Here is a 24707-nt window from a genome sequence, read left to right as displayed (position 1 = left end):
ATGTCAGTTTTGCAATGATTCAACCCTCTTTGTCCACTCATGCTAAATAAGACTGGGTTAGTTATTAGACTGCAGCAGAAATCTCTTCCAGGGTAGTCTAGAACTGGATAGGAATTGATCACAACACTTATTTGGAACCCAGAATTTCAGAACTCTAAACTTATGTTTAGAGACTTATGCAGACACAAAATTTGTCCGTCTTGAAAGGAAGCAAAGCCCAAACAAGAGGAATAGGGTGAGAGTCTCTGTGTCCTTGGCCGTCATTTTTCGCATTAAGGCTACTTTCTGAAACCTGCCTGCTACCTCAGTCTCATAGCTCTTTACTTGCGAGAGATACGAGAGGGCCATTGTCTTCTATTTATAGAATGTCTGTGATGTGATGAGAAATTCACGGGATAAACCGTTGGCTGAGCTGTGGTTTCTTCCTGGACGTCTCCCAGACCGTGCTATTGGATTTGACCTTCTCTCTCTCAGCTCCCCACACAGCAGGCTCCTTTTTCAACGAATTATTTTCAACAAATTTTATTCATTCATTCATTCAGTAAAAATTCACAAAAAAACCCAAACGAACATTTTGGCCAACCCAATACATCCCAACTCTATGGCTGGCGGGTACAAGGATAAGCAAGACCGACCTCATTCCTTACTGTTTGGGCTTTGGGTTCCTCACATCTTCTCCTCCTTTCATCTTGACTTGTTTTCGTCTGAAGCAAATATTTTCCTCCTAATTTACAGTTGCATTCAGGATTTCTGAAGAAGTTTCCTAATTAACGAAGAGCAATACACTGTGCTGTCTCCACTCTGTGTTTTTAGAGAACAAATGGGAGTAGCCAGTCTGTCCATTACAAATGAGTTCATTCCTATTCAGGCAGTGGCTGGCACGTACCTTGCCTGAGTCTTCTCAAGTTATGAACAACATATTGGCTTTAGTTGTCTGTACTTCTTCCCAGCTACACTGGGAGCCCTAGATGAATGGAAGACACAGTAACTCAAAGAATTTATTGCATTATACATGGTGGCCATGCATAGTTTCAGTAACAGGAAACACAATGAGCTTGTTCAGGGCGGATGTGTATAGCCTTCTCTCCTCACCAAAGGTTGTTGGCTATCTAACAACTGTATTTCCTTCTAGCCAAATAAGAATATGAAATGAACTATGACCCAGACGTCTAGGTCAAGGAGAAATAAACAGGATGAAGCGTGTTTTGCCCCCAAAGGGAAGAATAATTTCCAATGAAAAATGACTAACCAGAAATATTTAATTTGCTGCAAAGGAGGCAGCCTAGAGACCTAATTCAGTTAAGTTTTCCTGCAGCTCAGAAACACCTCACAATCCACATTGTAATCAGAGAGCACCCAAGAAACTTTGCATTCCTCGGCCCAGTCTTCTCCAGATACGTGAATCACTCGGTGGCAATCTGTGTCCCTACTAAGTGCAAAGCCACTGTTGACAACATTGCTCGTGCTGAGTAAGCACATTTCACCCCACTGCTGATTTTACGGTGAGTTTGGCTGGAATGACTCATCTTTTGTTCCCTCTCTGGAGTCCATCTAAAGAGGTACAAATCTAGGCCCATCCTCACCCTCCCCTTTCTCCAAATAGACTGTGAGTTTAGGAAGCCCTCTTGCCTGGGTCTGGACAGTCCTGGGCTGCCAATTGAAGGCTGGCTTGGTCCGTCTGTCCCTACTCTGTTGGGTATCTTATAGCGCTCTCATCATCATTCCATGTTAGTCCTTTAATAAAAATGGCCAGCTCGCCCAGAGATAACAGAATAGGAATCAGTGGGACCTGCGATTGTCTGCGTGCCGGCCTCTCTTGCCAACCTCGTCTCCAGTGCGTTCTGCCAGACCAGCCTCCTCTGGGACCGGCCTCCTCTGGGACCGGCCTCCTCTGGGACCGGCCTCCTCTGGGGCCAGCCTCCTCTGGGGCCAGCCTCCTCTGGGGCCGAGACATTTGAAAACAGTGCAGCAGCTTCATCTCCTGGGCAGTGGTTTTCTCCATCATTTGCTTTATTAAATATTGATTTTCTGTTGCATTATTAAACCTTAAGTCTAGAGCATAAATTCTGGGCTGATACTTTAATCTGGCTCTCCTCAGCTTTTTTTGGCTTTTGGAACTGATTTTCAGGCCAGATCTCCTGGGGAATCTTTAAGTCAACCCAAGGCCTGAGAGAAATCTGTCTGCAGGAAGGGGAGGAGCCCAGACTTGAGAGTAGCTCGCTTCTCAGGGCAGGATAAAAGCTTGTGTAAAGCAGATCTTGGCTTTATACTCATCCCAGACCCAGAAGCCTGGCCCCCTTGGGATTCAGGTGGTTGTACCAGGAAGGTCTTTTGGAGTCACACCGCCAGAACTGCTGAGCGGACGACTGGTGTGCTGAATTGATTTTGGAATCAGACATCAGAGCTCTTCAGACATTATCTAATCCATTATCCATTCACCTCCTTTTGTTTTGGTCTCTATTATTCCTAGGATTTGAGTCATCAGTTCTAATCATGCAATCCTTTGGCTTTTCACTTATTTTGGACCTCTGGTTCATTCTCATTTCATCTTCCTTTCTTTTCTTTCTAAGGGCCAGTGGCTGAGTGGTCAACTATGTCAATCCATTGTAGGATGGAGCCACCATACACTTTATAAAACACTTTCTGAGGGATGTAGACATCTCCAGCCAGCTGTGTTAGCTAGGGCGATCTCCGCGTTTACTTCCCCATCCTGAGAATAGCCTCCTGGACTGGCGTTGCCACTGGCCTGAGCCTGGAGATGAGACACAGAAGGAGCATCATGTCTTTGTCTTCAACACTGACAGACAAACAGGAGAAAAACTGGAAGTAAATATTGATGGAGTTTCCCTGGCAGGACTGGAGCGTGTCAGTGTCTCTCTGGAGGTTTGCAGAGAGCTGTGACCACCTCCTGCCTGGACTTCAGCTCATCCCATCTTTCTCTCTGTGCCTTACTAGGTCCTACATCTTCAGAAATCTAGTGTTAGGAAGCTATGCCAGGAACTGTCAGAGCCTCTGGTAAAAGGCTGGGGTTTAGGAGAAGGGTGAGGACTGTCTCCTTCTGGGACAGAGAGGGAGACAACCACCCAGGCTGGCCCCTGACACCTGCCGAATGTTAACCTTTAGATGCTGAGGGCCAAGGGCTGACTAAGCCTGTGTGCCCACATCATGTGCAATTGAAAAAGATTCTTGGGGAGTATTTCACTGAAAATGCATGAAGGTCAAGGTAGAAGACACTGTCTGCTTCATTTTCCCCAACCTCCCTCATATCCCCAAAGAATAAAGGATGTGCTCTTAACACACATAGAAACCCCAGGTCCTGTATCTTCCCACAATTCCTTTCCCCAAACCTGAGTCTCTCCGTAATAGGAGGTAGGTAGGTGGATAGTAGATAGAAACTACCACTCATTTGAAGATTGTCAATGATGGGGAACCATCTAGTCATGTAGGTCCTATTTCCTTTAGAAGAGCTCTAGCTTTTTTTTTCTTAATATTAAGCCAAAAATGTGCCTCCGTCTAATGTCTGACTCTTGGTTATTCTCCTAGAACTACATAGAATAAGTTGAATCCTTTGCAGTAATAAAAAGTGCTTGGCTTTGAATTGAGAGATGCGAATTTTGAATCTTACTACTCATGTAAATTTCCATAAGCTATAGATCAAAACGGCTGAATATTAACAGTTGTGTATGCTTCAGTCTGATACTTAATCTCTCTGAGTTCTGGTTTTCTCATTTATAATGGCCTGAGAATAACCACTCATCAGTTTATCGTGAGGGGGGATTAAAACTAGGTGAAATGCCTAATATTAGGAAGCATTCAGTATTTTTTAAAATTCAATTTGACAAATATTTGTTAAACTCCTGCTATGTGTCAGACACTGTCCTGAGTGCTGGTAGTAGGAAAATGAGCCATAAATGGTCCTGGCCTCATGCTGGAAATTATATTATTTGACGATGCTTGTTAGCGTTCCTTAAGTCTCCCCTTCTCCCCCAAGTAGATAGTTCAAGCATTGCATAGGTTTCTCCTTGTACTTACCTCATTATATTCTAATTATCTCTTTACCCAAAAGATATAACTCTTTGGGGCTCAAGTATCATCCACTGAATGTCAGATACTGTTCTCAGTAAATTTGGGTTGTTGAATGAATCTCTAATTCCTCATCATTCATTTTGTGAGAGATTCTAGTGTCTTTACTTCTCCCTTTAGATGTTCACTAACTTTCTCCCAGGGCAGCCCGGCTCGCGGAGACCAAACACACCCTCTGACCTTCATCCAGTCCCCGCCTGTCCTGTTGCTGACCCCTTAATAAAGGATAATATCCTTTCATGCCTCTGCCTCTATTGTCTGTTTGCTTCCCTCACTGACAGTTTCTCCCAACCCACTCTGTGCCATGGTTAAAAACTCCAGCTGAATTGCAGGAATTCACTCAAATAGTAGAAACTCCAGCTGAATTGCAGGAATTCACTCAAATAGTAGAAACTCCAGCTGAATTGCAGGAATTCACTCAAATAGTAGAAGAGGGTTTATTGGAAAGATGGGCAGCTGCTGTGGAAACAAGTTCAGGAGGAACAGCAAACCCTCTAAGGAGGGCCTGGGATCCTCTTCGCTCTCTATCGGGGCTGTGGTCTCCTTATGTTTGCTTCTTTCCTCCATTCTCCGATGGCCTCTTGAATCTTTTCCTTCGGGTTTCTCTGGTCCCCCAACTTCATCTCACACGCGGCCCTGGCCTGCCTCTGTGCACATCCAGACAGCTGACAGAATCACAGCCAAGTGACTTGGTTTTAGTGCCTCAAGTTCAGATTAGCAGGATCTCAAGTCAGATGGTCTTCGTTTGAGTCAGGTGACCACACTTATTCCAATCAGCGAAGGCTGCGGAGAGGATAGAGATCATATGCGTCTATTTAGGGTTCTGCTCTTGCAGAACTTGGTATGGGTAAAGGGTTAGCAATTGATGACTTTCATAAAGAGATGTTTTGTAATGTCTACATGTTAAAAACCACGGGTGGTTTGCACAAACCGTGTCTGCCTCCCCCTGGTTCCTCTCATCTACTCCCTTTTCTGAGCACTCTGGCTAAGACACAGTCAGAAAATGTGTTCAGAGAACACAAGTCTTCTCTACAAAAAAAACAGGACTTGGGGAATATCTGTTCATTGGCTAGAAATCATCCTAAGTTTGGTTGGGTGATACAGATATGTTTTGGCCTTACAGAGGAATGAGACTATTAAAATCTACTTAAATGTCAATAATTAAAATCAGAGACAGTATTGGAAAGGCCAGCTAATTCCCAGGTCCCCGAGCACGCAGCCTCACAAGATGTGTAATCCCGTATTTGTGCATCGTGGAGGGCTCCAGGTCCCATAGGAATATTGTAAATGGGTTGGGGGCCCAGGGTCTTTGGGCTATTTCTGTCTCAAGTTATTTTGATTTTTCCATCTGAAGCTGTCAGAAACTCAGGAACTGATCATTTGTGCTGGAAATAGCACCACTTGTGCCCTTTGTTTCGATCACTTTTGCCATATTTGATTGGCGAATTTGATTGCTGGCCACAGAAAATTGCATTTGTGTCAGGAGCATTCTGAACAGATCAATGTAAGAGGAGGAAACCAGGCAAGATCAATTGTAATACCAAAGGACTGGTATAAAAAGTCATGCCCCTCACATGGCATCCTGTAACTCTCTGTGTCTAAACATCTCCCAGGTTATCTAGAAGAGAGGGAAATAACTCCACATCAATCCACCCGTCCTTACGCAGAAAATGTGCCAAGAGTGAGACAACCTGTAATACTACAAATAATTATTATAATTGCTCCACATATTTTCCAGGTACTGTGTTACCTCCTATATGCACATTTCTAATTTAAACTTCAATAGAAGCTTTGAGTTAAATCTCTTCATCATTACCATTTTATGACCAAGGAGGCAGAGGTTAAGTAATCTGTTTATGACTGTTCCTGAGCACAGAGGAGGTGGGGATTGGGACTTCTGTTCTGACTACTCCAAATCCTATGCTTTTTACTATCGCTGTTCGTTTTCTTTGTATTTTTAAACCACAACGCTGGTTTAAACCAACATGAATAAGCATTATGATTGCCGCTGCTACTCTTTGCTATTTTAGTAATTCAACCAGAGGTGCGTAGTTGGTTTGCCATTTCCTCCTTTCTGTGAGGGGATGCTGGGATCCTCAGAGGACAGTTTCTCAGACTCTTACTACATATGTAATAGTTGTATGCATGTGACTTTATAAAGTGTCTTTCCTGTCTTCTATCACCAGCAGCTTATGAAGCAGGGCAAGTATTATCAGGTCCATTTTCTACGTGAAGAAAGTGAGGCTCAGAGAGTGTAACTAGTGTCCAAGAAAGTAAAGAGGGAAGCCCCCTGGCTACAGAGCTGCTGGTCTTCTCACTCCCCTCCCTTCTGTAAGATGAAGCATTTACTTTTAACCACAGTACAGCCTAAATGGGCTGAACCTTTTTCTTAAGTGTTGGACCGTCTCCATCCCTGCTCTCTTAAAAGCATGGAACAGCACCTGCAATGACAGCATCTACCAAAAACATTCCAGAATGCTCTAGCCAAAGATTGTGTCTTCTGTTCTTTGGGGTTCAACGATGGCTTATAAACGGTTTGGTCCTACCTACTTTGACCCTACCTACCTCTTAATAGATTGCCTTCAACAGAGAGAGGCCTTGGATAGAGGCCTCCACTGGCTACTGGAGGACCAGCTCCGTGACTCAGATACTTAATGATTTAGTCTCATCACGCTTTATTATCAAAAAATGTTTCTTGATGGCCTTCTGCTTTCTAGACCCTTTGCTGGGCACTTAACCTTGGCTGACCTTGGACAAGTCACTGAACTTCTGCAGGCCTTGATTCTGTCATCTGCTAAATAGACATAATAGTGATCCTTTCCCTACTTCAAATAGTTATTGTTAAGAATAAGATTACAACACGGATGTGAACTGGTGAAATGCAAAGAAATGACTCCTGTACTTATATCCCATGATATGTAATGTTAAGCTCTCAAAAATGTTCGGGAATGGATTGGCAAATGAAGAATGTGCTTTTCTACATACCCCAAGGGGTAACGGAAAACAAGGCTGACAAAGTGACATCATGGACTCAGGTGTGTTGGATGAAGGGCTGGGCAGGACGGAAGTCGCCATGTCCTGCCTTTTTCCCTCTGGGTGGAGGGGGCTGCCTTGGCGGGATTTATCCACTCATCTCTGCTTTTGGAACTGCTTGCTCTGAATGGTGTGATTTCTGTGGCATTTTCTTCTTTCTCTTTCTCTCTCTGGCAATGACTCTTTGAAATATTATTTTTGCTTCCTCGATGGCAGGGCTGTATAATTGATGGCCTCTCTGGGTTGCTGGAGCCCTGCATTTAAACCACGCTCGCCTTGGCTCCAGTGCCTCCGAGTTCATTACTTTTTGAAAAGCCTCACGTCTGTTTGTGTTCACATGCTTGTTGCTCTGGAGAGAGAGATGATTGTCAGGCAGGAAGAGGAGTGTGGAGGAGAATTCACGGTAATCAAATCCTCTCCTGTCCTTAGATGGGTATTTCTGAGTAACAGGACTTCACGTTTATCTGACCTGGCTGTTCTGAACCAGGGCACCAAGGACCTGCGCTTTCCCCTGCAGCATGCCGGAGGGGCTCTGCCACATGCAGTCCTGGGAGGTAGGAGGCTGCGGCCTTGCAAACAAAGTGGGTAATGAAAGTGTCCAGGTCAGGTACTAGAGAATGATTTAGTGCAGAGTATATACATGTAAGATTTTTAAGCAAAGGTGTGCGGTAACCTCGGTTCTCAGTGACAGAGTGGGTGGAGGCACGTTTCCTCCGCACCTCAGCCTGGGGTCTTCTCTCTGCTCTGCAGGGATCACCACGTCCCTCTCAGCCCTGCTCTCTTTTGTAGCCCACACTGTTATCCCCCCACGTACGTCCACACCCTGTCTCCTGCTCTTCTGCTCCGTAGGCATTAGAACCTCAGATTTGGTAAAGTCAACCAAGTTTGTAGAAATTTAGAATATAACAGAACATAGTCTTTATGGCAGATGAAGAGTAATTCCTCCACTTTCCTGGAGATGGAGATGCAGAGACTGAGAGTTGGGAGTGGTTGTGAGAGGTATAACCGAGAACCTTTGGTTAGGATCCTGCCACTCTCTGCAACTTCCTTCTCAGCCTGAAACAAACAAACAAACCAGCCCATTCTCTAAGACTGAGATTAACTGCCTTCTTTGAGAAGCCACTCTTAGAGTCCCACTCCCCACCCCACCCCATTTCAAGAAAGCTGTGGGTCTCCGTCCTTGAACTTTCAAAGATTTTTGTTCCTCTCATGACTGTAGCACTCCTTACACTGTTTTGGGATTATCCATCTCAAGAAGGCTCCCTTTGCCCTCATTTCACTCCGGACAAGAGCCAGGCAGGTTTTTTGTTTATTTCTGTATCATTACCCTTTAGTGTGGTCCTAACATACGCTTGACATCAGAGCACATTCAGGTCGTTCCCCCAGTTACATGTCACTGTGTGCAGAAGTGAATCTGTGTGGTGTGCAGAAGGCGTGTTCATTCACCAGCCCTTGGGAAACTCACATGGCTTCTCACTGCAAAGGGAGAGGAGTCAGGTGCTGCATCTCAGGTGGGGCTGTTTGCACAAGGCTAGGTGATAAAAGGCGGGCATTTGCAAAAGATGCGTTTTGGGCAGTTAGAGAGATCGAATCATCCTTCAAAGATAAAAAAGAATACACACATAGAAAAACTAGTAAAACTAGTTTCAGGAAGAGTTGTCGTCTCGATAGGAGATGTACTTTTAAGCTGAAGGCAGTTTCTTTCCCTTTTGCAATATAGTGAGTAGAAGATATTGTCACACCTTGTCATTTGAAGGGTGTAAAACTAGATTATATAAGTAACAAAAGAGATCATGCATACAGTGGTGTTTAACAAATAAGTATTTGAGAGACTTTTCTCTATAAATGCCAAAGGACTTTCCAAAGAAGACACTAAGCGGTAGATGTCCTCACAGATTATGCTTGACATGCGGTATTATATCTATATATGCCCTAGTATTCGGGGAGTGAGGAAGGATTTAGCCTCTCTGAATCCTAGTCGAGTATATGAGCCTAAAGTCTATTGTTTCTTTGTTGCTCAGCCTTCTCCTTGATGCGTTCCTTGCTAGATTGTGTGGGTTATAACAGCCTAAAGCTCAGCAAAGTGGAGGTGATTATCAGAGTTTGAAATGCTGTGACGTTTTGCTGCCAGAAGGTAATTGATTTATTAGAGACATCGCAATACATGCAGGATTCAACATAAGAGGTTCCTTTGAACTTGTTCAGTATCGAATCCTGTGGGATTTGACTGATTTCTTTCAGAACCATGGACAGAAACTCCCTTTCATTCTGATTCAGTTGGCTTTAGACAAGTAAACTCCAGTCCAGTAACCACGGTATGACTCAATTTCATGGCTTCAGCAATTCCAGCTGTCCAGTACCAGAACATTAATACATTATCATGTGCTTACGTTACCACAAAGTGGAGCAAGGGATAAGATAGGCTGACTTTATGTTATTATCCTTACTATCGTTTCGTTGCTAAACATAAGGATACTTTACAGCAAGTCAGATAAAACACAGAACATTTCAGAAGACATTTGAATTTTTCCTAACAAGCAACCTCTTAGTAATGCTATCCTTCAAAACTCTATGCATGGAGCCATAATTGAGTTCAGTGGTTCCACACCTGAGCAGTGAACCAAGCAGATTAACGAAACACCCAGAGCTCATGAAAATCTTGCTGTTGAAAGCAGTGAAGCCCCAGTGGAGCATGGGGTAAAATACTGGGAAGATTAGGATCTCTGCCTTAATGGCTGTGAACTAATATACTTATCCTGACCAGGTAAACCTCAGTTAATTCCCAGTTGCTTCAGGCAACTGTTCAAAACCTTTTTAAAAATAAAGACACAGTCTTAATCCAGGATACTGTTTGCTTCCTTATTCAGTGTTAGATTATAAATGTTCCAAAGCAACTTTTTTTTCACTCTTCACACATGACAAAATAAATGAAAACTAATAATGGAGTAATTCAGAGACTTGACCGAATAACTCAGAGTAAACTGGATTTTAGAATACATATCCATGCTAATGCCAGAATTTAAAATTTTTATGGAACATAAAATGATATAGGTCTTAGATAGCATGGAGTACATGTCATAGGTAGGGAAAGTGTCTTCTTGTAGATAGGGAAACTCTGCATCATCAGAGCCTCAGCACTTGGCTGAGGTCTCAGGGATAAACACATAGATTATGCTTAGTACCTGTTTGAAAAAAAAAAGGCGGGGACAAACTTTAATATGATGTAAGTTATCTGTTTTTTTTTTTTATTATTATCTGGAAAAGCCGCAGTGCTTCCTTCTTACCTAACACAGCATTCGTATAACTGAATATCATTCCCATTTTGCCCTTTATCCAAAAGAAATTTAAAGCTTATCATCAGACTGTGTGTTGACATTTATGATTGCCATTTGAGGTATTCTCCTCTTCCTTGGACCTTACTTGATGTGTTTACTTACTCTTTTATCTTGTGTTTCCATTGTAAGATGTCTCAAGTTTATTGTGGAGATTGTGGAATATAAATAATTATGAATAATTTGATTAATATATATATATAACTTAACATATATAAATATATACAGTACGTAATTATGTATAATTTAATGTTGTTTTAAATATGCCCTGGACAACTGACAACTTGTGCTTTTTATGCGTGTGGATCATTTGTCTATTTTAAAACTTGAGTGTGGGGTAGGAATGCTCATCATTTGTCCATCAAGAAAACATGATGGGGTAGAAGGGATTAAAAACTGAATCGAAATAATAAGCATTTCATTAGTGTAGATACAGGCCATCTAAGAGAGGAAAGATTTTTATTCAGAACAAAAATGTTTTTTCAGTATTATGGGAAATGTAGGTTATTAGAATTTAACATTTAACTTGTCGGTTGGATTGATAGATTCAAAGCAAAGAAAAACTTCGGTGTTTCAGTTATTCAGTTCAACCAATTACATTAATTAAGTAAGCTGAATTCACTTTTTAGTCCTGATTTTATATATTTTGCCATTCATTTATTGAGTACTTGCCATGTTTCAGGCGCTCTGTGCTGTCTGGGTATTAAGAGCTAAAAGAGAATTGCTGTTCTCAAAGAGTTTTCGGGATACTCCACCCTTTGTTAACATCTAATGCAATGAACTGTTGTAAGATGCTGGAGAAACAAAAAAGAGGGTTAAAACTGACCTGGTTCAAGGTAGAGGAGTCACGTGAGGCATCTAGATTGGGTCTAGAATTAAAGGGTTAACAGAAGTTAGCTGTGTGAAGACAGAGCATCTTCTGATCCAAGGAGCCAGAATGGATGCATGAGAGAAAATTCTGGGGAGAGGAGGAAGGGACAAAGATCCTAATACAGTTTATGGGCACTAACGATTGAAAGGTAGGGGTGGATAGGCAAAGGCTGTGTGTGTGTGTTTGTGTGTGTGTGTGTAGGAGGGGGGGAGAGAGAGAGAGAAAGAGAATGGGCACCTTACAGTAAAGCATAAGCTTGCAGAGGTGTAAGTGTGCCAGTCCTAAAGATCCTCAGTTTCTACACTCAGCTAAAGATTTTACACACTGCTAACCCGAATGAAAAGGGACTACTTTAAAATATTATATGCCAAGGAGATTTGTGTTTCTGAAAACATAACCTGAAGTCATTTTGGAAGATGGTCTGGAGAGGGTACAAAACTGGCATACCCTACTCTAGTAATTTCAGGGGAGCAGTGAGAATGGCCTGAATTAAGGTAATTAGCCATGATGATGGATAAGCTATAGAGTCAAATGCTTTTTTCACCAGTGAAGATTCATAGGACTTGGTGACTGGCATGGAGAGTAAGGAAACTGAAGAAGAATGGGAAGATGCCTCGATTGCGGGGTAGTATAACATAGTTGTTTAGCACTGAGAGCTGACTGGCTGCTTTAAAATCTGGCTGTTTGACTGTGACATCTGTCTTAACCTCTCTGAGTCTCAATTTTTTCACTTGAAATCGGAAGCGATAATAATAGCAATGTTACTTCACATACACTTTCAAAAAGTTATTGGAAAATCTGGTACTCTTCCTTAAACCTTTTTAAAGGTCCATGAACACCCGTTTAAGAGCTTTTGGAATATAAAAGAGAGACTGATTGGGTCTGGAGAGAAAGGTGATTCATTCAGTATGGGACTTCACATTCGCTTTGTATCGTGTATTCACAGTCTAATAAATTATTTCACAATCTGTGATGATGAAAGAGAATAAGAGCATCCTTAAAGAGGATGAAATTATCCAATAGAGAGATGCTGGAGATGATTAGCAAAGGCATTTGGGAGGCAGAGAGAAGTTGACAGTCATGTTAAGTCAAAAATGACTTTTAAAGAAGCTACTAAACAGTGATGGATTATTATTAAAAGCAGAGATTAGCCAAGAAGTGAAGCAGACAACTTCAAAGGAACAAGAAAAAAGGGGAAAATGTCTTTAAATCTTTAAAGGAAAAGGACAAATAATAGAAATTTTATATAACTGAATAGCTTCCCCTAAACAAGTAGTTTTGGTCTGCCCTTGATTCCAGAACTGCAAGCTCTAGGTTTCCAAGCCCAGAGGAGAAAAAAAAAAACAGAACAAAACAAACCCTCTCAAAATTTTCTGTAAGTTGTGTCCTGGGCAGCTGGACACAAACACAAGGACCTGAGTTACTAATCTCTTATAAGTTTGATGCCTTTATAGTCACCAAAGTGAAGAGTTCAGATCGCCACCTCCACCCCACTTATCCTTAGAGGATGAAAAATTAAATCTGGTGAAGCTTCCTGTTGTCAGGTTGCCTTTCCAGTGTTTTCTGCTGCTACCAGTCCCAGGCAAACATGGGCCCCTTCCTGGAAAGAGTTTCAGAAAAAAGAAGGAGACGGAGAAAGAGAAGCAGTAAAGAGGGAGAGGAAGAGGGAGGAGAAGAAGAAGAGGGAGAGGGAGAAGAAGAATGGAGAGGGAAGAAGTGATAAAGCTGGTCCATCACCGTGTGGACATGGTCCAGCATCCAGCACTATAATTAATATTACCTGTTTTACTTGAGGAGCTCAGGATAAGTTACTAGAGGGTCAGCTGTTCTTCTAAGGACACCAGTCATTTCTTCGTGTCAACTCCCAGGACATCTTTTCAGTACTCTTTCTGCTGAAATTGATGTCGTTGCTACCACTCTCTTTCTTGATATTTTTTTCTAATTTTTCATAAAACAGCTCTCTCCTGACATTCACCCAGCTCTGACCCACTCCATCTCAGTCCCCTTTGTTTAATAACCTAAATCCTTCTCATAAATCAAAAGTGCTGGCATTCCTGTGGGTTTCAACTTTGAGTCTCTTCCTTTCATGTTTTTCCCAGGTGGTGCTATTCAGCCATGGCCTTAGCTGGAGGTCCTGATGTGGACAGGCCTCAGGGTGTGCTCTGCCTCTGAATTCCCACATGATTACAGGTTGTCTAATGAACATCTTAACATGTATATCCTGCAGACAACTTGAACTCAACATATTTCAAACTGCCCTTATTATCTTCTGTACCTAACTGGGTTCTTGATCTCAAGCGACAGAAATTGACTCGGGTTGACTTAACAAAAAAGGAATTGATTGCAGCTATATTGTAGAACTCATGAAATTCACAGAGGGCTGATTCAAAAATGGGAAAGAGGTTAACACACAGAAAACAATTCACAACACAGGAAGAGTCTCTCCAGGGCATTGTGGCCACAACAGCTAACATAGGAACCGTTCTTGGCACCTTTGTGGTCCTTCTGACACCTCTGAGCGCCAGACATCCCAACAAGAATGAATTCCAAAGTGTTCCTGCCTGTTTTCATCCCTTGCTATAGAGGCAAGGTCCTTGGCAAGAGCACCCAGCACACAGAGACCAGGTGATATGTCCATTCTCCAGCTACTGGAGTGTAAAAGCACAACTTTTTGGCCTGACCAGATTTCAGACTAGACTCACACTATCTAGGGTTTCTGATATATAGGAAGAGGGTTCAGAGTCCAGGTAATATCTTGAAAGAATGAGAAGTGCCCACTGCATATTCCATGAGATGAGTCTACCCAACTGGTGTGTTTCATCTCAACAAATGACACCAACATACATTCAGTCAACCAAGCTCAGAATCATCTGCAAGCATTTCTTTTAAATATGTCTCACTATTATGGATTGATTTATTTATTGGCCACACAACATGGCATGTGGGATCTTAGTTCCCTGACCAAGGATCAAACCCATGCCCCCTGCAGTGGAAGCGTGGAGTCCTAACCACTGGACAACCAGGGAATTCCCAAGTATTTCTTTCTCTTTATGGTACGCATCTGTTTTGTTGGAGTTGTTTATTTAAGTCACTAAGTCTTACAATTTAACTGACCAAATATTCCTTAACTCCTTTCCACTCTACTTTTTTCCGTCTTAGATCAACCTATGCCATTTCTCGAGGACTTTTAATACTTTCAAGCGATGATGAGGTGAAGGGTGTAAAGGCTGTGGACTCCGTGTGTACAAATCATACTTCCGTCACTCACTAGCTGGGTGACCTTAAGCATTTTCCCTCAGCTTGCTCTATGTTGTATGTAGAATAAGCTTAATAATAATACCTGTCACATAGGGTTGCTGCAGTGATTGGTTGAGGCAGTATGGTTAAAGCACTGTGGATGCTCACAGACAATAGTCATTCCCTGCAGGTAAAGTAAGGTTAAAAGTGAGGAGCAGTGGTGGTGAGGTGGTGAAGATGATAATAATGGTGGTGGTAATAATAGTAACTTCCTCTAACCAGTGCCTTCCAATACACAGTCTGTATTGCTGTCAGCATTATCTTTCCAAAACAAAGATTTGATGTTGTTACTCTCCTGCTTGGAATCCTTTGGTGGCTGCCATTCCCTGTGAGATAAAAACCAAACTCTTTAGTAAGGTATATAAACTCCTGCAAAACGGGACCCCAAATTATCTTTCTACCACTGTCTTCTGCCACTTGTCACCACTCAGGTTACAACAGAGGGACATGGACCAACTCATTCCTCAGCATCTCGGAGATTTTACTTCTCCTAGTTTTCACACACATGCTTTTTCTTCTTCCTATAACACTCTCCTCTCCTTTGCAGCCTTGGAAGACCCAAACACATGGCAGCTTTCTTTGTATCCCGACCCTTGACCTCCTCCCTGTGTGCCCATCACACTTGGTCCATGCACATCACATGGTGACGCTGTACAGTGTTTGTTCCATATATTGTCAACCTCCACACCTGCTGGCATGCCCTTGCCCTGAATGCTCCTGTCTTTTTCATTTCTACCTCTGTTATGTGGGACTGGCACATAGTAGGTGCTCAGGGAATGGCTATTCAACCCGTGCATTAATGCACATATTTGTAAGGACTCTGTGAAGATCCAGAGGAGTCCAGGGAGAGGTGTAGCAACTTGTTCCCGACGAGCGCACTGTGTCCCTCTGGCTACACTTGGCAGTGAAGCAAACAGGCAGAGCACTTGAGGGCCTTGACTCCTGCAGCTCTGCCTTAATCATTTCCACTTGGTGCTTGGCACCAGGCACCTTGCTAGATACTTTAACGTAATACCGGGAGGACACAGTCTTCTTTTTTCTGAAGGAATTTTCGTTTCAGTAGAGACTCTAGTCTACTTCTTCAGTAGATTAGTGGACATCGTCCTTACGGGACTCTGGAGCCAAATTTGCAACCACCATTAAGGGGAAGAACCCATGGACTGTGCATTTCCTAGTATCATTTTCTAAAACTGATATCACTACATTTATTAAACACAGGTGCCGCATGAAAAAGCTCTATGTTCCTTGGGAGAAGCAGGACAAGTATGTTTTCTCTGGATCTAAGAAACTGTAGAAACTTTGCATCCCTTCTCCAAGAAATAGTCACACACCCTAATTAGGCTAACTGCCACTCTCTTTATTGTATTTGAAAACAGTAAGTACTATTGGGTGAAACTAAATTATCTAATTGGTAGACAGAAAAAAAAAACAGCTGAATTCAGAAAATAATTCGTACAATATTTAATTATTGAAAAAGAATAATTTTATACAAATGCTTGAACTTTTTATTTGTTGAATATACCACACTACCCAGAAAGAATTCCGTTGGAATATTATATTCTGGAGACCAGAGTTGGGAAAATCCTGCTGTAAAATGCTTCCAATCCCAGTTACCATGCTCTGATTCAAGAATGAAGGATTTTAGTGAGTACTTGGAAATTATGAATCATTATCTAATAAGCAAAGGTGCACCAGCAAAGGCAGAGCGCCTTCATTTCACTGATCTAAAGGACTGCACTGATTTCCCTGTAGTCAAAGCAAACAGCCTCAAGTTCTCCATTGCTGAACGACAGACATCACTGCTCTAGAATCTGATGCCCACACCTGACTATCCTCCTGCAACACCTGCACCCTTGCCTGTGAGCTGCTTGGTGAACGTTACCTATGTTATTACCGTGGAAAATCATTTGATCTCAGCATCGCCTATGCATGCAGTTGAACTAAAATAGGAAAGAGAGCCTCTCTGGAAAGGACTGGCTGTAGGGGTAGCCATAGTTCTTCCTGCATCATATCCTATGTCCACCCACCAAAAGGGGGAAATTCCACCAGAACGTCTGCCTCCTTGCTAAGGCTGGAGAAAAGAATTTGTCCCTTCTCTGCCCACTTTACTGTCTTGGAGAAGAAAGGGTGATACTGAGTTGACCCCTAGTTCCTTGAGCAATTCCAAAGCAGACTCCTCTCCCTTCATTCTCTTTGGACCCTCCTTTGCCCAGGTGTAGAAGGCACTGCAGTAACAGGAAGGTGGAGCTCTGCTCCCTCTAAGACTGTCCACCAACTACTGGCTAGGTAGACCAGATGGCTCCAGGTGAAGAGCTGCTCCTTTTCAGTTCAGGTCAGAGGAAACAGGAAGTCCCTTTTCCTGCAGGTCTGCTGCACTCCAGATCCTCCCACCTGGCAGTAAAGCTGGTGTAGCCATTGATCCCACCTGAAGCTTGTTCCATCCCTCGACTCTTAGTACCTGAAAGAAAGGCCCAGGGAAAGATGAACACCCTAAAATTTCAATGCTGCATTTTTTGAATTTAGGTTATTTGTAATTCTACCACATGATTCCAATGAAACATTAGCTACACATAGTTTTCTGGCTAAAAAAAAATTCAATTATAGGTATTGGGTCTTCAGGCAGGTTAACACAGTGTTATTAATGTACTGTGTCACTGTGAAGCTACGCTATACATCATCACATCATCGGGTCACGTGTTGCAGTTTTAGGAGGGCGACATTCCTATGAAACTGTATGCCTGGCCTTCTGTTTCCTGCTCATCTTCTGCGTTGTTTTAATTTCTGTTGATTTGGATTTTTACTGAAGTCTGCCTCAGCACAGCAGATTCTTTGGCTGAGATTGTTTATACATTGTGACAGTCTTATGATGGTATCTGATCTGTTATTCTCCCAGTTCCTCTAAAAAAAGTCTTGTGTCTGTGTTCAGTGCTATAGAAATAGAAGAACTTCTTGACAAAAATGGAAAACAAAACAAAAATCTCTTACGTGCTGGATGTCGGAAGACGTTACATGCTTAAACATCACGTTCCCTCTCTGTTGCTCTCTGCTCACTCCTTCCCAGCACGTGTGCATGAATACGGATATATACACAGAGGTGCATACATGTCTGTGTACATGCAGACACGCCTATCTACTGACACACATGCATGCACACACATTTTGCAGGAGATGTTGAACTTTTTGCTGTTCCCTTTAATGTACACTTCTCACTTTTCTCTCTCAAGAAAGCAGGTTTTCTTCCATCAGAGCACCTCTCTGAAATTAGCCCTGCGTTTAAAATGCATGTAAAGATTTTTCCCAGTGCTGGTCTAATGAAAAATGATACCCAAAATTAGCACTTGCCACCTCCCAATTATCCCATTGCTCATGATTCGGTTATTCCACACATAGTTATCTTCTTCCCTCCCCAGTAACTACGTAAGCGGGCTGTGGTAATCTACTCCAAAATGAATGACCAGGCATTGTTAATTTTGCTATATATAGTTTTAAAATGTCAGTTATTAAAAGAAGAATATCTGATTGGAGTCTGTGGTCCCAATCACCAAAGGAGGCTCCAGATCTGTGGCATGGAGGAGGGTTGGAAGTTAGTTCTCCAAGAGCACGGCTTCTCTGAAAGCTGGGAGAGGGCCCAGGAGAGGGTAGGAAGGGGCTGCCGGGTTCAGGAGCGTCAATCACTTTCACGTTATTTTGGGGCTTGGATTTTCTAATGCTGACCCTGCTTTGTGCTCAGGCAAATAACGGGTCATAGCACTTACAAGCAGACAGCTGCACTGGACTTGATTCATCCTAATCACAAATAATGGCCGCACTTGCCCATGAATCTCTTTTCTACCCAGAAATAGAGATTAGGCGAAGAAGGAAGTCAAATCTAAATGGTTGTGCCTTAGGTGGTTAAGAGGACGATAGAAGTCAGTCAATCCCAGGACTTTGGGAAACCCACTGGATTCCAAATGGACGAGACAGAAAGAAAGAGACACCTGCAGGAGCCTTGGTGACCACACTGGACCACAGGGCTGTCCCCACAGCTCTCTCCTCACGGGGACCTCCTGGCAGGAGCTCATCACATCCTGCCCGTGATGAGCACACACCATAGTGAGGGTGGGCGGGATCGAGCAAATTGGAGAACAGAGGAGCCAAAGTTGCAGGAATCCGTCAGTGGCCAGCAGACCCACCAATACGTTAGTTTGGCATGTCTAACAGCCCAGACCTCTCCATGGAAACCCCATCAAGTCTCAGGCTGTTTAGGTGGCCTCCCGTTTTCGGTTTGGCTTTGGTGTCACGGCTCCCTGAGGAACCCACACAATGACAGCAGCGGGTGGAGACTCTGCTCCTCACCCACGTGGCCAGTGCGTGGGACAGACCGCTTCCCCTCCCCCACCCCGCCCTAAGTGGTCCGGCCTTTGGGTCAGAGCATCACAGCCATGCCTCATAGTGTTTTCTTTAATGATGTGAAAACGTTTTCACATAAATTGCCTAATTTGGTTCTTAACAAAAACCCTATAAGGCAAGGCAGTTGTGATCATTTCTAGTTTATAAATAAAGACAGTGAGCCCCGAGACATCAACCCTCTGGCTCCGAGTGCACTGGGGACTGGGGCCGGGAGTCCCGCGCTTCTGCCCCGGCTCCAGCACCACTGCCTCAGGCGCCCTGGCTGGGGGTCCCTGTGACCTCACGCAGGAGGGTCTGAGAGCTCGGGTGACTGGCCACTGACCGCACGTATGTCATCCTCGCAGAGAGGGCGTGCTGGTGGCTGGTATGTGGACACGGCTGCTTGGCCCCATGTGCAGGGGAGCACCGTGCATCCCCGAAGGCCACTGCCAGTATCCATCCGTCTGACAGCCTCCACCGTGTGCATGATGGGAACGGAGCCGGCGGGCCTCTGGCCTCTCTACCCTCACTAGACAGTCCCACAGGAAAATGTGCTCCTCCGGGGACCTTCTCAGAGCCTTGCTTCTCTTTCCTTCATCCTCACTGGGAAGGAAGTTGCTCAGATGGTGTGATTTTTTTAGGCTCGGGTGCCCTGAAAAAAACCCGATGAAAAGTCTGCAAGTGTGTTCAGCGTACCCGTAGCTGCTGCTCTGCGTCCCCCACTTCGTATTTTTCTTAGCTGTTCTGTTTTAGTTAGTGCCAATATAGTCTCCCCTCCTACATATCCCTTTAGGGTGAAATGCCTGCTCAGTAAGCTTCGGAAAGGCAGTATATTTCAGGCAGCCTGATAAAAGACTCTAATCACCCCAGATTAATGCATTCATTCGTAGCCAGTTGAAGGATTCATTACAGTGCTCAGGCGGAGGCGCCTCTGACGAATCTGCCCTGGGTAATGAGCCATTCAGCAGCTTCTCCCCTGTATTGCTGGCAACCTGCAGAGGGGGCCTGAGAGGGAGCCCAGCAGATGTAGGTAAAGTGCGAAGGAGAGGGTCAGTCTGGGCACCTCTGGCCCTGGAGGGAAGCTGTGGGAACAAGAAGGTGCTTGTGGCCACGGTATCTGCCTCTGCAGCAGGAACTGAGGAGCATCTGGTGCGGGGTGCCAAGGAATGTGGCAACTCAGACGGCACCGCTGAGCCCCGGAAGGCTGGGAAGTGAGGTTCACGGCGCACAGGGGACGTCTGGGCTTCGAAAGCGAACCCCAGCTGGGCAACCAGAGAAGGGTGTATGTGGGAGGAGCTTACAAACAATTGCGGTCTGTGCCTCTAACATCTCTACATGGAAATGTTCAAGGAGGGAAAGACAGACATAGAGCCCGAGAAAGTTAGGAGACATCCTAGGGATTGGCTAGCCTGGTGACTCCAGGGGTGGGCGTGGGGTGTATGACGGTGATTTTACCCTGCAGGGGACATTTGGCAATGTCTGGAGACAGTCATGGTTGTCCAGACTCTCAGGTGGAGAAAGAGGTGCTACTGGCATGTAGTGGGTGAAGACCAGGCATGCTGCTCAACGTCCTACAGTGGACAGGGCAGCCCCAAACAACACAGAAGCACCCAGCCCCAAAGGTCAATAGTGCCACGTTTGGGAAAGCGGCTAGCTGAAACCTGCCCTATTGCAGATGAGAAAGGTGAAGTGGGACAAAGGTGACGGGCTCTAGGTTACACAGACAGAGGCTGGAGGAGCCGGGAGGGCAGCAGCCTGCAGTCTTTCTCTCTCGTCTCTATGATGTCCCTAGAACCGGGAGGCCTGCTTTCCAATTCTGCACAGATAAGTACCCTCAGAAACAAAGTTGTTTCCTCTCCTTCTGGACCACAGAGCACCCTTCCAGCCCACATCTCCAGTAAGGAAAATTCCATCGCCGGCCTTTATGAATACACGCCAGTCCCTACCCACTTCGGTCTAGACAGATCTCTTCTGGGGAGTTAGCTTATTATCTTTGTTATGCATTTTAGAAGCGGATGGTACTGCTGATAAAAATAGGAATTGCCAGAGGAGCTAGCACCAGACGTTATGAGGTGCTGATGTGCAGTGTCGTTCCAACAGTTCCCCATAAGGGTGGAAAGGAGACCCCTTCGTGTACACATAACTGTATCTAACCATTATTAAATATTGATCCATCTCAGCTGGGGCCTGTGCCTGATTCCAGATGGAGGCCAGTGCATTAACTGGTGCTGATCTCATCTGTACCCCTGGCATTGCACCCTTGGCTGTCGCTGCTGACCCTCGTTCCTGGACTGACAGTGTACGTGGGGACTGATTTCCTTGCCCCCCTTTTGACTAGAGAAATAAGCATATATGAGTTTATATCTGGAGTCTAGGATTCATGGGGGTATGAGAGCTAGAGCTTCATAAAAAAAAGAAAAGAAGTCTGCCTATGATGAACAGTCATTACAGGGACGTAGATTCGTCTGAGTATCTGGAGCAATCGTAAACATTTCCCTGAGCCGGTGTTTGATGGTGGGGGAAGGTTGAGGGGGACGGGAGCAGATAGAAGGAAAGAGGGGCCAAAGGTAAGAACAAATATGCAAGTCCAGAGCGTGTGCTTAATGGAACCGAGATTTATTTTTCTGTATGTCTTTCTAAGCCTCTAGATAGATCACAAAAAATACAGCCAGCCAGAAAAGAAATAGCCCAAATGTAATTTAAAGGCCAACTTTTTAACCGATACTTCAGCTGGGAGACACCGTTCCTGCATTCCTTTAAGATTCCCAGCTCAGGACTTCGCCGGTGGCACAGTGGTTAAGAATCCTCCTGCCAATGTAGGGGACACGGGTTCGAGCCCTGGTCCGGGAAGATCCCACATGCCGCGGAGCAACTAAGCCTGTGCGCCACAACTACTGAGCCTGTGCTCTAGAGCCCGCGAGCCACAAGTACTGAGCCCGCGTGCTGCAACTACTGAAGCCCCTGTGCCTAGAGCCCGTGCTCCACAACAAGAGAAGCCACTGCAATGAGAAGCCCACGCACCACAACGAAGAGTAGCCCCGGCTCGCCACAACTAGAGAAAGCCCGCACGCAGCAACGAAGACCCAATGCAGCCAAAAATAAATAAATTAATTTAAAAAAAATGCCCAGCACAGGGGAGGAGTATTAAAGTTACTGATTTATCTTCAGTAGCAGTTATTTTTATTGTCTTGCCAGTGACAGGTTTTTTGTTTAGCTTTTCTCTGCAGCTCTACACACCCTTCTCCATGAAAGAAGAGCAGCCCATAGGCCATTGTTTTCTTTGATGTCCTGGTGCCTCAGAAGACACGGAGCCTGGCCATCTCAGAAGCACATCAACACTTTCTCTGGCTTCATAACAAGCAGCAAATTTCAAAATAGGAGATACGGCCGTCCCGCCCTCTGGTTCACAACAGAGAGGTGTGTGTGCACACGCAGGACACGTGTGTGGCTTTGGGGGTGCATGTGGCCGTAACAGTTTGTCCATAGAAACTTTTACCAGAATTATGTCTTCTACTACCAGGGAGCCACAGGAAAGATTAATAAGTACAATTCAGTTCAAACGTACGAGTAAACAGTCATTTGTTGTGTCCCTCCTGTCTGCAAGGAACCCTGATCCACATTGGGACATGCAAAGGTGAAGCATAGAAAAATAAAAATATGAAAGAGCTTTCCTTATGGGTCACATATTCCAGCGAGGATGCAATGTCCATATACCAACAGTTACCAAGGCAGAATATAATCTGCTGTATGGGAGTGTTTTTTGGTTTTTTTAAATTTATTTTACTCAAGTATAGTTGATTTACAATGTTATGTTAATTTCTGCTGTAAAGCAAAGTTATTCAGTTATACACATATATACATTCTTTTTCATATTCTTTTCCATGTGGTTTATTGCAGGATATTGAATATAGTTCCCTGTGCTATACAGTAAGACTTTGTTGTTTATCCATTCTCTATATGACAGTTTGCATCTGCTAATCCCAAACTCCCAATCCTTCCCTCCCCCACCTGCCCCCTTGGCAACCACAAGTCTGTTCTCTATGTCTGTGGGTCTGTTTCTGTTTCGTAGATAAGTTAATTTGTGTCATATTTTAGAATCCACATATAAGTGATATCATATGGTATTTGTCTTTCACTGTCTGACTTACTTCACTTAGTATGATAATCTCTAGGTCCATCCATATTGCTGAAAATGGCATTATTTCATTCTTTTTTATGGCTGAGTAATGTTCCCTTCCATTCCATTCCATTGTGTATATGTACGACATCTTCTTTATCCATTCATCTATTGATGGACATTTAGGTTGTTTTCATGTCTTGGCTATTAGTGCTGCTATGAACATAGGGGGTGCATGTATCTTTTTGAATTATGGTTTTGTCTGGATATATGCCCAGGAGTGGTATCGCTGGATCACATGGTAACTCTAATTTTAGTTTTTTAAGGCACCTCCACTGTTTTCCATAGTGGCTGCACCAGTTTACATTCCCACCAACAGTGCAGGAGGGTTCTGTATGGGAGTGTTTTGAACAAAGGACTGTGAGAGGTTGAAGATAAGAGAAATTGATTCTGACCAGGAAAGTTCATGTATTCAACATGGATGTACTGAGTCCCTACTGTGTGCTGGGCACTGTCCTAGGTGACAGGGATACAGAGGGGAAGTATGGAGTTTAGGTTCTAATGAGAAGAGATAAACAACAACACTAAACGAATAAATGAGAACTTCAGAGAATGGATAGGAGCCGTAAAATAACTAAAGCAGATACTGGGATGGGGCAGGGAGCTCTTTGAGATATTGTGGTCAAGAAGGACGCAGAGTAGGTGACAACTGAAATGAGAACTGAGTGACAAACAAGTATTCACGTGAAGATCTGGGGACAGAGCACTTCAGGCAGGGAACAGAAACTGCAAGGCCTGGAGGAACGACCAGCTGGGCACCTTCCAGGGGCAGACAGCAGGTCCGGGGACTGGACCTGAGTGAATTCTGGGCAAAGCAGTCACACTAAGGTCAGAGTTTGTCAGGGGCCAGCTATGCAGAGTCTTCGAGACAGTGTGAACTTTGAGTGTCATTCTAAGGGCAGTCAGCTGCCATGAGAGGTTTCTAAATAGGGGGTGATATGATTAGATTTATGTTGTTGTGGTTTTTAATTAGTCCACCTGTGATGCAGAAAATGGAATGTAGAAAAAAGGAGGGAAGAGAATGTATCAAGGCAGCATGAGGGTTATTTTTGAAATAAAGCCAACAGGACTTAATAAGTGGATGTAGAAATTGAAGGAAAGGGAGAAATGAGGGATGATTCCTATGTCTTTGTCCGGGACACTTAGGTAGATGATGGTGTCATTAACTAGGATGGGTCAATTAGGAGAAGGAGGTGAGGAATCTAGAACTCTCTCTGGGACATAGTAAGTGACCTTGTCTATTGAACAATTCAATAAAGGTAACAGGAGGCCACATTGCTATCCTTTACTGAGCACACACTGTATACCCAGTATTATTCTAGGCTCTTATGTGTATGACCGCATTGAGTCCCCAGGATAACCTGGGGAAGCAGGAGAAGGTGATGCCGTTTCATGTGCACAGATGAGTGTTATTCAGAGACACACGTCTCTTGGAGCTCTTATGGGTGAGGGAGGATGCTGGCAAGGAGGCCATGCTACTGTATGTCCCGCAGAAAGTGGTCAGGTGCCCTCCTCCCCCCCGTGCCAGGAGAGGAGAGCTCCCCTC

The 24707-nt window shown here is 44.1% G+C and overlaps 1 protein-coding gene across 7 annotated transcripts in view; it reads left to right on the top strand.

Annotated features, from left to right (window-relative positions):
* NTM (neurotrimin) overlaps positions 1–24707 on the top strand; it is a 403323-nt gene that overhangs the window by 244970 nt on the left and 133646 nt on the right. The window lies entirely within an intron of this gene.

Source organism: Eschrichtius robustus, chromosome 11, assembly GCF_028021215.1.
Source record: "Eschrichtius robustus isolate mEscRob2 chromosome 11, mEscRob2.pri, whole genome shotgun sequence".
NCBI classification, from domain to species: domain Eukaryota; kingdom Metazoa; phylum Chordata; class Mammalia; order Artiodactyla; family Eschrichtiidae; genus Eschrichtius; species Eschrichtius robustus.
The sequence above is the reverse complement of the archived record's forward strand: the minus strand, read 5'-3'. Positions and strand labels throughout refer to the sequence as shown.